Below are 13992 nucleotides of genomic sequence, written 5' to 3' on the forward strand. Positions count from 1 at the left end.
CAACACTGTACCCATATGAAATTTTATCTTTTTTTTTTTGAGACAGATAGAGCTTTGTTTTGTGGCATTTAATCACCTCTGGGTTTTTAATTTTTTGCTAAAGAAACCAAAAACAACTGAAAATTTTGAAAAAATTTTGTTGTAAAATGTTGTAAATAAGTGATTTTTCTCCTACACTGCGCTAATAAGGCTGCAGTGATGGGCACTGATAGGCTGCACTGATGGGGAGGCACTGGTAGGTGGACCTGATAGGCATTGACAGGCATCACTGATGGGCACTGAAAGGCAGCACTCATATATGAAGGAGCAGGGCCCTCCTATCCCTCTTGTATTGAACTGTATTGTTGCTGTATTGTCTCCCGTTACATTGTAAAGCGTTGAGCAAACTGTTGGCACTATATAAATCCTGTATAATAATAATAATAATATATGGCAGTGACTGACACTGTAAGGTGGCACTGACTGGCACTGTTAGGTGGCACTGATAGGCAGCACTGACAGGCACTGATAGGTGGCACTGAAAGGCATCTCAGATGGGCACTGATATGTGGCATTGCTGTGCACTGATAGGCACTGATATGTGGCATTGATGTGGCACTGATGGGTACTAGCAGGTGGCATTGATGGACACTGACAGGTGGCACTGCTGGGGCTACACTGATCATCAGTGCCCTGATGATCAGTGTACATGTCCCCTCCGTGGAATGCCGATTACCAGCTCTCCTCTCAAGCTGTCAGAGTGACAGCTCGTGAGGAGAGAAATGCCGATAACCGGAATTTCCCTATTTACATGCAATCAGTTGTGATTGAACACAGCTGATCACATGACCGAGTCGATGTCTTCAGCTCTTTCCGTTGATCAGTGATCCGCTGTGTGCGAGGGACACAGCGTACCACCGATCACCACGCTGCGAGCCCCCAGAGCCACGCACGCGAGGTTAGAGTGGGAGAACGTCATATGACGTCCTCTAAGAACGGGACAACCACCTTGCGCCCATTTTTCCTTATATGGGGGGTGGGAGGTGGCTAAAGAATGGTGCCCGTTATTATCTGTAGGCTCTGAGCCCCTACAAGAGTCTGCCAGGCGTCGGATTCTCTCAGGACCTTTTTAACACTTTTTTAACTTTTTCATTGCCAGAGCCATATTTTGCACACAGGTTTAAAAAATAATTTTGGGTCTGAAGATTAGTTAACAACATCCCCCCCAACAAGATATATTTCTGAAAGCAGACACCCTAGAGAAGAAAATAGTGGTAATTCCAATTTTTTAGGTCACGCAATATTTGTACAACAGTTTACGAAATACAAAATTTGACTAAAGTTTTGGCACACGAGTGCAATATATTACCCTGTTTTTTCTAAAACATAAAAGATGAGGGTGCATCGAATAAATAGGTACCAAACATGTCAAGGATTAACCACTTGCCCTCCAGAGGACCTGACCAGGCCATTTTTTGCGTTACGGCACTGCGTTAATTTGATTGATAATTGCGAGGTCATGCAGTACTTCACCCAAATGAAATTTATGTCCCTTTTTTCCCACAAATAGAGCTTTCTTTTGGTGGTATTTGATCGCCTGTGCGTTTTTTAATTTTCCTAGCTATTAAAAAAAAAAAAGTGACAATTTTTAGAAAAAAAACAAACAATATTTTTGACCTTTTGCTATTAAACGTATCCAATAAAAAATTTGAAAAAATCAAATTTCGTCATAAATTTAGGCCAAGATGTATTCTGCTAGATGTCTTTGCTAAAAAACAAAAACCCAATACGTGTAAATTAATTGGTTTACGTGAAAGTTATAGCGTTTACAAACGGCGGTATATATACTGGGATTTTTTTTTCCTTACTAGTAATGGTGGCGATCAGCGACTTATAGCAGGACTGTGGTGGGCATTCTGACACTGGGGGGAACTGACGTGGTGTCACTGACATCCCCAGTGACACCAATACAGTCGATCAAAGGAGCAGAGCTATACAAAGCAGGAGCTGACAGGGGAGAGAATTGTATTGTTTACATACAGTTCTCTCCCCCTGTCGGTAATGCTCAGCAATCACCGGGTGCCGGCGAGTAATCACCAGTTGGGACCTGGTAATTGACAGCCGCAAATAGCAGTGTGGGTAGGGCGTGCACCCCCCAGGGGCGTACTGACCATTTGGGCGCTCAGGCATTTCCCGAGGGCCCAGGATCAATAGGGGGCCCCATGAGATGCCCCTGGTACCTTTCATAGGCTTTTTTGGGTGTGGTTTGAGTGTGGACAAGGACACAGGGGCCCCATGAGTTGTCAGTCCGCCCCTTGCACCCTGTACTCGGAAATGCAAAATCACGTATATATATGTGACTTTGCGCACCCCTGCTGCCCTGTAGCTGTATATCTCCTATAGGGTGGCGGGAAAGCGGTTAAAGTGTTTCTAAAGCCTTAAAGGATAAGTTCACCTTTGGAACATGTTACATGTTCTACCTGTTTTTAGGGTGGAACATGTAACATGTTCCCATAGCCACACCCGCCGCTCCCTCCCCCTGAGAGATAGTATAGGAAAACTTCTCTCTGTACTATCCATAAGATTTGAAAACAGCGTGGCCATGCAGGGCTCCACCCACACGGCCCTGTCACTCATTCACAGTGTTCTGTGAATGAATGCCTAGCTTTAGCGGCTGTGGGCTTGTAGTTTTCAATGAACTACCACGGCGCTGTGGAGTGCTGTGGTAGTTCATGTAAACTTGCTGGCAGAATATCTGCTTGCTCGTATATTCCATACAGCAAGCAGGTATTCTGACAGGTCTGCAGGAGACCTGCATGGCATCAGCGATCTACTGAGCAATGGTGCAATGCTTTCCAGATTACTTTGGCCCAAAATAATAAATGCAAATTTTTTTACCTGCAAAAAAATGTGAATTTATTATTTTTGTCCAAAAGGTGAACTTATCCTTTAAGTTTTTTCACCTTAAAGGTGAATAAACTTCTTTGCTACAGGATCCCCCCATCCAGCCCCCCCCCCTATACTTACCCCAAACTCTTCAGTCTCTGCTAACCTCTGTTCTCCAAACTCCCTGCTCTCTGCTCACCTCTGTGCTTCATACTCCCCCCCCCCCACCACCACTAAGCTCTGTGCCCCAAAACCCACTCTCTGCTCACCTCTGTACCCCAAACCCCCTTCTATGTTCACCTCTCTACCCCAGAACACCCTCTCTGTTCACTTCTGTACCCCAAACCCCCCTCTATGTTCACCTCTCTACCCCAAAACACCCTCTCTGCTCACTTCTGTACCCCAAAACCCCTTCTATGTTCACCTCTCTATCCCAAAACATTCTCTCTGCTCACTTCTGTACCCCAAACCCCCTTCTATGTTCACCTCTCTACCCCAAAACCCCCTCTCTGCTCACCTCTGTATCCCAAACCCCCTCTATGTTCACGTCTCTACCCCAAAAACCTCTCTGCTAACCTCTGTTCCCCAAACTCCTCTGCTCACCTCTGTACTCCAACCACTACCACTAACCTCTGTGCCCCAAAACCCCCTCTCTGCTCACCTCTGTACCCTAAACCCACTTCTATGTTCACCTCTCTACCCCAAAACTCCCTCTCTGCTCACCTCTGTACCCCAAACCCCCGCTATGTTCACCTCTCTACCCCCAAAACCCCCTCTCTGCTCACCTCTGTACCACAAAACCCCCTCTATGTTCACCCCTCTACCCCAAAAACCCATCTGCTCACCTCTGTACCCCAAATCCCCCCTTTTGGCACACCTTTGTACACCACTAACTTCTGCAAGCCAATCCCCACCCACCTTTCTGATCATCTCTGTGCCTTGCTTCCTCTCACCAGAGCCCCAGGGCAGGACTATTCTTCCACTACAAACCACCAGGCTGTGAGCAATGTTAGGTGAGTCAGGAGCATGTGGCCAGGTTAGTGCTAGGGCATATCACTGGCTTCCGGGTGTAGCTTTACATTGGCCTCAGGTCGCAGAGTTGGAACTCGGAGAACTTCGCACATACTTCTTTTGCTCCCTGTCGCCTTACTGGTCATATTACATTGATACAGCCTTCCACTGGCATCGGGTAGTACCCTATAGGGGGAGGCTGAGCGCTCCGGACACAGGAAGCCTCCTTCCCCTTCTGCTCTTCTTCATTGCATGCTCTTTCCACTGTGAGCTCCTGCTGTGCCAAATGTAAAGTTTGGTGGAGCTGGAGCTTAGCCAGGTCTGACAGCCTTTCTCAATCAGAATGCCATGGCATCCCTGACGACCCCAGGTGGCACCCCAGGATGCCGTGGCACCCTGGCTGATAAAGCCTGGTTTAGAGCAACCTACCTGCCAGGTTCCTTCAAAAAGCACAAGAACTGGGTGCACCTAGAAGAACTGATGCTGGTTTGAAGCCAAAGGTTGGTTACACCAAATATTGATTCTATTTAGATTTTTCTTCTGTTCTCTTGCTTTGCATTTTGTAAATTAATAAAAATAAGCAATTAAAATCTATATTTTTGAAAGCATTCTTAGGACTTATGCACACAAAAAAAACTCTCATAGAAGCCTTCCTCCTGGCAGCAGCATTTTTGCAAAAAAAAAAAAAAGCAGCTTACACTTGCAAAAGTATCTCACACTCTTACAAGTGTTCAGGCGCACATACAGGCTTCAAGCACTTGGGTGTTAATTAATTTTAATGGCCAGAATAATAATTAATTCTGGCAATTGAAATTAATTAACACTCAATCGCTAAATGAGCATATCGTTACCACACGTTTAGATGCGTTTACATACGTCAAGCGTTATTTCTGCCAAAACACTGCTGCTCCTGGATGCAATGGCCCTTGGTTTTTTTTTTTCTGCATGTAAATGCCCCTGCCTAAAAGCTCCTAAAAGTCTGTGTGTGCATGGACACATAGGATAACATGGAAGGGTGTTTACAAACAGTAAAAAAAATACTAGACGCCCTTAAAAAGTGGGTGCAAAATGTGTGCAGGAGGCCTTACTTTACAGCATTTCTTCACACCTGCCTAAAACCTTTGCACACTGCTGTATATATATTGAGGTAGATAAAACGTGATCTAACAGCTCCACTCAGAGGAAATACTGAACAAATGGCAGTGTGCTCTTTTTGCTTTCACAGTGCTGTAGGGTGTAAAACAGCTTTACTATTACTTTTTTCATATAAAAAAGGTAACAGATACAGTAAGGCCATGATATCCATAGGTGTCCATTAGGTATAGTATCAAACATTTTAAACAGAGTAGCTTTTCATACAGAGTTATCGTAAAATGGTTGTGAAGGTTGAAAGTTTTTTTTTACCGTCATGCATTCTATGCATGCAGGTAAAAACCTTTCAGTGTGCAGCCCCCCGCAATACATACCTCAGCTTGATCTCAAACCAGAAATGTGTACGAGAGCAGCGGCTATCCTGGGTCTCTCCCTCTTGATTGGCTGAAAGTGAATAAGTGACATATGCTATATAGCTTTTTAACCAGCTACCAAGTTTTATTTTGATTACAAAAAATGCATCTTTTTGGATGACTACTCCCATCATCACCCATCACGGGGGTCGTTGTGTACAGAATGTACTATATAGTAAGCACAGTGGCTTACCAGTAACTGCGGCCTTCAGTCACCTCCACTTTGCACAAAAGATGTCTTTTGCTAGCAGCTTCTAATCATCTTATGACATAGACTTTATACATTTTTCTGACCAGAGTATTTTTTCATTTTGGTTCTGCAAAATAACTTTTTGCCATTGTATTCTATATGATATGTACCCCAAACATGCAGTTAGAGTGGTTCTAAAGGCATAGGTTTTTATAATTGAATGCATTCTCTGTGGGTATAAACCCTTCCATGTACACCTCCCCCCAGCCCCCCCCCAATACTAATTGGGAGGGAAGGGGCAAACCGCTCTACGTGTGTCTTTGGACTATGGCCTACAGCTTGCTATGGTTGAGAGATTACTACTCAGAGAAAATGAGTAGTGGTCAGCAATGGCAGGGGACCCCAGAAGAGGCGGTAAGGGGCCGCTCTGTGCAATACTCAGATGTTGTCCACCACTAAGCAATGTGCCCCAAAACCCCCTCTCTGCTCACCTTTGTACCCCAAACCCCCTTCTATGTTCACCACTCTACCCAAAAACACTCTCTCTGCTCACGTCTGTACCCCAAACACACAGCAGGTAAGTATAACATGTTTATTATTTTAATAAAAAAAAAAAATATCAGCCTTTACAACCACTTTAAATAAGATACCATATACTCAGGGCTGTGGATAAGGGGATACCACCAGTCCTCCTGTATGGGGCCCAGGCTAGCAGAGGGGCCCAGGCAGCTGGGTGAATCAGATGTGGGCAGGGAGGGTAGTTGACACGGTAGGGGGCAATTACTGGAACCGATCCCCTGTAGGACTCTCTCTGCAGCAACTGAAAACTGGCTTCTTCTCACCTTCCTCCTACTGGCAGTTGCTGCAGAGAGAACCTTACAGGGGATCGGTTCCAGTAATTGCCCCCCGCTACCAGCTTCCCTCTGCTTTCCATTGGCAGCTGCAAGCACACAATAGGATCCTTGACGATGAAGAGTGGGGGAAGGGACCAGTAAATATGTTACCAGCCCTTTGTTTTCTGAATGAACATAATGAGTGATCAGTACTGATCACTCACTGTTCATTCATAACTGAAGCATAGTAAACTGTGTGTTTTTTTTTAAGGGGGAGGGCCCTGTCAGGTTGGCTGTATAGGGCCCTGTGGTTTCTATAAGCAGCCCTGCATATACATGTGTACATGCATGAATGTTGGAGGTCATGCCATATGTGTCTTTGTCATTTGTCACTGCACATAGTAGGGACTGGGGGAGAAAACTAGTGAACCATTACTATTATAATTGATATTTTTTACTGTTCACATCTGGTGATTTGGGGTTGTGGGCAGAATTGCAATGATTCTGCCCGTGATTCCAAATCGTACTGCAGTAGTGGAGAAACATACAATGTGTGTTTTGATGTCATTGATTTTTAAAAGCACGTTGAACGCGATGTGGTTTTGCCATGATTGTGGAGCGATAAATCTCATGGCAATTGTGGCAGACCGCATTGCGTGAAGCTTGGCCCTCCAAAAAAGAGCAGGAGCTTCTTTTGGGTGACAAGCTACACACAATGCAGTTTGCTGCAATTGCTGCACAACAATCATGGCAACACTGTGTTTAGGTGCCATTAAAAATGAATGGCACCCAAACACGCATTGTACTTTTTGCCACTATTGCAGTGCTATTTGGAATCGTGGGCAGAATCACAGCAATTCTGCCCACAACCCCAAATCACCAGATGGGAATGGGGCCTTAAGGTGGCTGCATCAGGATGACTGCCAGTTGAGAACCTGATCCGTCTCCCTCCATGCCTTCTTCTGCTTCAGATGATTTGCAGTAGTGATCCAATGTTCAGTCTCATAGATCACCTCTATCCTCCTGTATATATTGTGTGCTTCTACAGGAAATCCAAATAACATTTGAGAGACACCTTCATGAAATCCTGTGTAGCCATGAAGTTGGAGAATTGCATGGTTGCCAAATCATCTTTAAAAAACCAACTCAATCACAATATTGACTTTTGCAAGATTGCTGGCAAATTAAAGAGGAAGAGGTATAGCATTGAGGCATTGTATATATAGTTACATTGGTCCAGCATGGGAACTATTCATATGCCATACCTGTGGGATCCCTCTAGAAATTAGTAGATGCTGCTCCTCCAGTGATCTCTATTTCCAGGTCCCATGCCAAGCAACTGTCCTTTTGCATACTGAATATAGGAGGTCAGCCACTTGGTAAGGGCACCATTCAGAGAAGGCTTTGCATCTCCTCAGTGAATGCAAAGGGCTTGAGGTCTTGCTCTCCACCTCGCCTAATTAGATAATACTTTGTATTGTTAGCGTGGGAAAATATCACTACATCAGCTATTAACCGCTTCCCAAGTGCGATATAGCCGAAAGATGGCTACAGCGAGGTTGTCTAGTTCTGGGAGGGTGTCCTTGGATGTCCTCCCAGAACGCGCCCCCAGCAGCGAGCACCTGGCGCTGTCGGTGATCGCTGTGTCCGTAGGACACAGCTGGTCACGTGATAAGGTAAAACGCCAATCACAGCGGCCTTTTACCATGTGATCAGCTGTGTCCAATGACACAGCAGATCACAATGTAAATACAGTTGACAGTTATCGGCTGCACTTTCCTCACACTGTGACAGCGTGAGGAAAGTACTGCCGATAACCGAAAATGTGACAGGGGAGATCTACACTAATAATCAGGGAAATGATGATCAGTGCCCTGATTATCAGTGTTGCCCAGCAGTGTCACCCAGCTGTGCCCAGTAATGCCGCCCAGCAGTGTCATCCATCAGTGCCCCGCAGTGTTGCCCAGCAGCGGTGCCCAGCAATGCTGTTTGTCAGTGCCTCCAGTCGGTGTTTTCAGTCAGTGCCGCCAGTCAGTGCCCATCATTGCTGCATATCAGTGCCTCCTCATCAATGCCCACCAGTGCCGCCTCATCAGTGCTACCTATCAGTGCCACCTCATCAGTGCCCATCAGTGCTGCAATGGCTCCCACTGCTGTGTTTCAGCCAATGAGGAGGGAGAGAACCAGGAGAGCCGCTGCTCTTGTGCACATCTCAGGATCGAGATCAGGCTCAAGTGAGTATTAAGGGGGGCTGAGGGAGGTGCTGCACACCGTAGGTTTTTACCTTCATGCACAGAATGCATGAAGGTAAAAAACCTTCAGCCTTTAGAACCACTTTGAGTTGTATTCTTATTTAACACAAAATGTCTTTAAAGTTGAAATCTACGTAGTAAACCTGCTAAATACACAGTTGAAATGTATGTAGTGGACCTCTTTTACCTGCAAAAGGATTTGTAATTTTATGCAGTCTGTCCTAAGACTTACACAGCTCTGCCAAACAGCAGATCCAGATTGGTGACCTAATGTGTCTCTACTGCAGTTACACAATACAGCCTTGTTGCCTCCCTGCCTCCAGCCTGTGATCTGACAGTGAAGGAGTAGCAACAGGCTGATGCATTGTTTCTCTGCCCTCTCCTCCTGTCAACATGTTCTTGTTGGCACATCTGATTACATTAGACCTGAGTGGCTCTCAGTACTTCAGTACTGCCCTTCCATCACCCAGTCTGACCACTAATGTAGAGGGGATCATTGAAGGCTGATAGTTAAGCAGTATTAAACCCAAAACAAAAAATGTAATATATTGCAGCTTAGCAATCATTAGATGTGGTTCCTGCATTAGTTTTCTTTCATTAGTTTTTTTTTTACCTGTTTTCACCTGGTAATCTGGACAGTAACACATCTCATGTATTAGAGTGGCCCCACTTTGGATGAAAGAGAACAGGAGGCACCTCTGGACAGCAGCATTGTCAGTCTGAGGGGAGTGTGTTACAAGTACTAGCAGATTTAAATACATTAACAACTTGAAGCCAAACTCAAGCTCACATTTTATAATCAGTTACAACTAAGTTTTTTTTTTGGGGGGGGGGGGTTAAAGGTTTTATATAAATAAAATCTGGTCATTGTAAGGACCCGTTTTAAATGATTTGTCTCAACCCTCTAACTGCAGGAGAGTTTGTTTTTTTAAAAAACAACAGACTTACTGGCTGGATGGATCAGCAGATGAAAATAGAAGAAACAAAGCGTAATAAATAAACCTAATATAACCATCACATCTAAGAACTGATAAGCTACAATTAAATAAATGGTTATCACAATCTGCATAATAACACACACCAATAGCAATGTGAGTTTTGCAGCATGAAACAAACACATCTTTTGACAGCATCACAGTATAGAATTAATACATTACCAAAGCTATGGTAAGAAGGTAAGTGTAAGGGAATTCCTGTACAGCGACTGGCGCAACATCGCGCATAGAAATGAGCACGTGCGCATTGCTAATAAAAATGAGCATGCGTGCACGCACACGGAAGCGTGCCCACAGTTTCTGGCACCAGATGGACTATTTAAAGGAGGCTTTTACTCTCTGTCAGTGCTGACTGGTCTCCAGCTAATTCCCTGTGTCCTGCAGTATCCTGTGTGTATCCGTTACTGACCCAGCTTGCCATTGGCTTGCTCTTGGATTCTGTTTATTCTTCTGCTCATCGGTTTCTGATCCTGGCTTCCTCCTGACCTTGTCCCTGTCTGATGTTCTGGTACCTCATCGCCTGCTCATTGCTGACCCTGGCTATTACGCTGACTACGCTTTGGCTCCAGTTTGGCTCTACAGTCCTGCCGAGTGCTTGTTCTGGCTATCTATTATATCAGCTCCGGTTGTCAAGGTGTGTTCTGGCCTGACGCTTGTTAGAAGTTCTGGCAAGCCACGTACCCAGATTTTGCAGTTCAAGTGGAGTGCTTCCTTAACCTCAGCTGGCTGTTCTAGCATCTCCTCTGTTCCTGACTGGATGCCCTGCTTGATTTACCAATATTACACCTCCAGCCGCAAGTTCTGCAATCAATATCCGCAGGCATTTGTTTTTTTCCTGTCCCTCGGCACCATCTGTTCCACCTTCAGTGTGGCCTTGGTTGGAGATACAAGAGAGGCTGACCTCGTCAATTCAGACTACTATCAGGTACGTGATAGTAAAGAAGTCCTCATCAAAACCACAGTGCACAGGAGATCATGGAGAAGCCTAGAGCACGATTGATCGATGAGGTCATGCAGCTTCGGCAAAAGTCTCAGCGTCAGAGCGTCCCCCACACGCATGGGATGGCCTCTAATCTCATTGTCTCCAGGCTCCTCTTAAATATCCTGGTTCAGTTCCTCTGGCCACATTCCAAGAGCGGGAGGCGCCTTTTCCCATTCCAAGAAGTGTTATTGCCGAAAAACATCAAAAGGTTCTGTGAGGTAACAGAGTCACACCCAGTCACCTACCTGCACAAACAAGTCTTATCTAATCTAACTTAAACATTTCTAACTGCACAAACAAGTCTTATACTGCATAAACAAGTCACAAACAAGTCTTATACTGCATAAACAAATCTTAATTTAAGCAGTTCTAATGTCTTGTGAATCTGTAAGTTTCCCTTAGCCTAGAAAATGACATCAATGTCATTCCCAGTGTTTCTGGCATATGGGCAGCGATGCTTTATTTTAAAATTCTTCCAAGAAACCAAGGCCAACACATTTCATAGGCATAACACATGCCTTCATTAAAACAAAATGGAGTGTTCTTCTGACATAGTTAGCTTTGAACAGTCAAAACTGGCAAGAATGATGGTGTGTTAAAATCAATGACATACAATGACATACAAGTATGCTCTAATGCACTGTTTTTTAAGTCATACACTTAACAATATTGATGGCGGCTAACCTCATGTCAGTGCTGTAAACATGTCACTACATGTAGAATTACTTCTGTGTGAAAATTGCTATGTATATTTGCTTAAAATAAAACATTACAGAATGAATATATTGAAAGGCGAACCCACGGGTCCATTGATATAGTCACATGAAGTAAATGGAGTTCTTGCTTTAATCTCTACCGTCAGATTGACAGACAGGGAGAACCAAGTCACTAAACATAAAAGGTGACCTGCTTTCAGCTATTTAGGATGCTGGATGATTAACATCATAAATATGTCTACAGCACATCATTGATACAGTTGTGTTCAAAATAATAGCAGTCAGACATCACTAACCTGATCAATCACTGTTTTTGGTAGCAATGATATTTCTACATGGCAAATAATTTACTAGCAGGTGTAGTAGAGTAATAGAAATCCAACAGACCCAACAGTCATGACATGCATGCTGCTGATTCTGTGTAATTGAATCACTAATTGAAAGAGGCATGTTCAAAATAATAGCAGTGTGGAGTTCTATTAGTGAGGTCATTCATTCTTTGAAAAACAGGTAGCAATTATTGCCCTTATTTAAGGAAGGAAGGCAGCAAATGTACATGCTGGTTACAGTGCATTTCTCTCTGAAATTCTGAGGAAAATGGGTCGTTCCAGATATTGTTCAGAAGAACAGCGTACCTTGATTAAAAAGTTGATTGTAGAGGGGAAAACTTACAAAGAAGTGCAGAAAATGATAGGCCGCTCAGCTAAAATGATCGCAAATGCTTTAAAATGGCAACCAAAACCTGAAAGATGTGGAAGAAAGCGAAAAAATTACCATTCGAATGGATAGAAGAATAGCCAAAACGGCAAGGACTCAGCCAACAATCAGCTCCAGGATGATCAAAGAAGGTCTAAAGTTACCTGAGAGTACTGTTACAATTAGAAGACGCCTATGTGAAGCCAAGCTATCTGCAAGAAGCCCCCGCAAAGTCCCACTGTTGAAAAAAAGACGTGCTGAAGAGGTTACAATTTGCCAAAGAGCACATTGACTGGCCTAAAGAGAAATGGCGCAACATTTTGTGGACTGATGAAAGTAAGATTGTTTTTTTTGGGTCTAGTGGCCGGAGACAGTTTGTCAGACAACCCCCAAACACTGAATTCAAGCCACAGTACACTGTGAAGACAGTGAAGCATGGTTGCGTAAGCATCATGATATGGGGATGTTTCTCATACTACGGTGTTGGTCCTATTTATCGCATACCAGGGATCATGGATCAGTTTGAATACATCAGAATACTTGAAGAGGTCATGCTGCCTTATGCTGAAGAGGAAATGCCCTTGAAATGGGTGTTCCAACAAGACAAGGACCCCAAACACACCAGTAAACGTGCAACATCTTGGTTCCAGACCAACAAGATTGACGTTATGGAGTGGCCAGCCCAATCCCTGGATCTTAATCCAATAGAAAACTTGTGGGGTGACATCAAAAATGCAGTTTCTGAGGCAAAACCAAGAAATAGAGAAGAACTGTGGAATGTAGTCCAATCATCCTGGGCTGGAATACCTGTTCACAGGTGCCAGAAGTTGGTTGACTCCATGCAACACAGATGTACAGCAGTTCTCAGAAACAGTGCTTATACAACTAAATATTCATTAAATGATTCAAAGGAAAGCAAAATCTTCAAACATTTTTCAGTTTATATAGTGAATGTTTCAGTTTGTAAAGAAGAATACAAACACTGCTATTTGTTTGAACAGTCTAATATTCACTTTTCTTCAATTTTTGTTTTTTACAGGAACACCACAAATTTGATATATTTTTCTTCATGTTTTGATTTGGAATAGAATGTGTAGTGTTCCTAATACATTGGTGTGTATGGAAATAAAAGCTATTAAAAGGATTTTGAGCTTTATTCACTTTTTTCAACACACTGCTATTATTTTGAACACAACTGTATGTCTACAGCACATCATTGCAGAAGGCCTACTCTTTGTATACAGGTTCAATAGCAAACAAATGTTTCTCTTTTTTTATTTTGAATAGAATAAGCATTTTCCTGGCACACCTACTTTAAGATTAATTTGGTGCACTCACTCTCTGATTTTGGGTGCTTGCACTTCGACACCAGCTGTTGCAAGAGTCACCTCCAGATCCAGCAATTACATCTTGTGGTTCCAAAAATGCAGCTTTTGGTCCTGGGGAAAATTGGCAGTCGGTTGAAAACTATTCCTCTTGGAGATAACTTTATTAACAGTAAAATTATTGATTTCTAATAGTTAAAAAAATTTTGTAAATCCCTTGCCATACTCATAGGCATTTACAACCTTTTTTTCTGAAGACCTTAGAAACCTCTTTTGATCTTGACATGATAATACCACACACACATCAAAAGCAAAAAGAACACTAGACCCAGATATCTGAGGTTTAAATAGGATGGGTTCCACCTGCATCCTTGATAAGAAGGCTCTAATCATTGGCATCTAATCTGGAACACAGGATTTTATTTCATTGATGTAAAGTGGTGGTAAATGTAGGGGTGTACTTACTTTTTATAAAAATAAACATTTTTGTTAATTTAAATTATGAGAATACATGCAAATTGTCAAATGTATCTGTCATTTGTTCAAGTATATCAACCTTTACCTGTAGGTATTGCTTGAATGAAGATCTAATTTATGCCTGTTTGTGTTGAAAACAGTCAAC

This window comes from Staurois parvus, unplaced genomic scaffold, assembly GCF_062004578.1.
Source record: "Staurois parvus isolate SC_StPar_1 unplaced genomic scaffold, SC_StPar_1.0 ptg000025l, whole genome shotgun sequence".
Lineage (NCBI taxonomy): Eukaryota > Metazoa > Chordata > Amphibia > Anura > Ranidae > Staurois > Staurois parvus.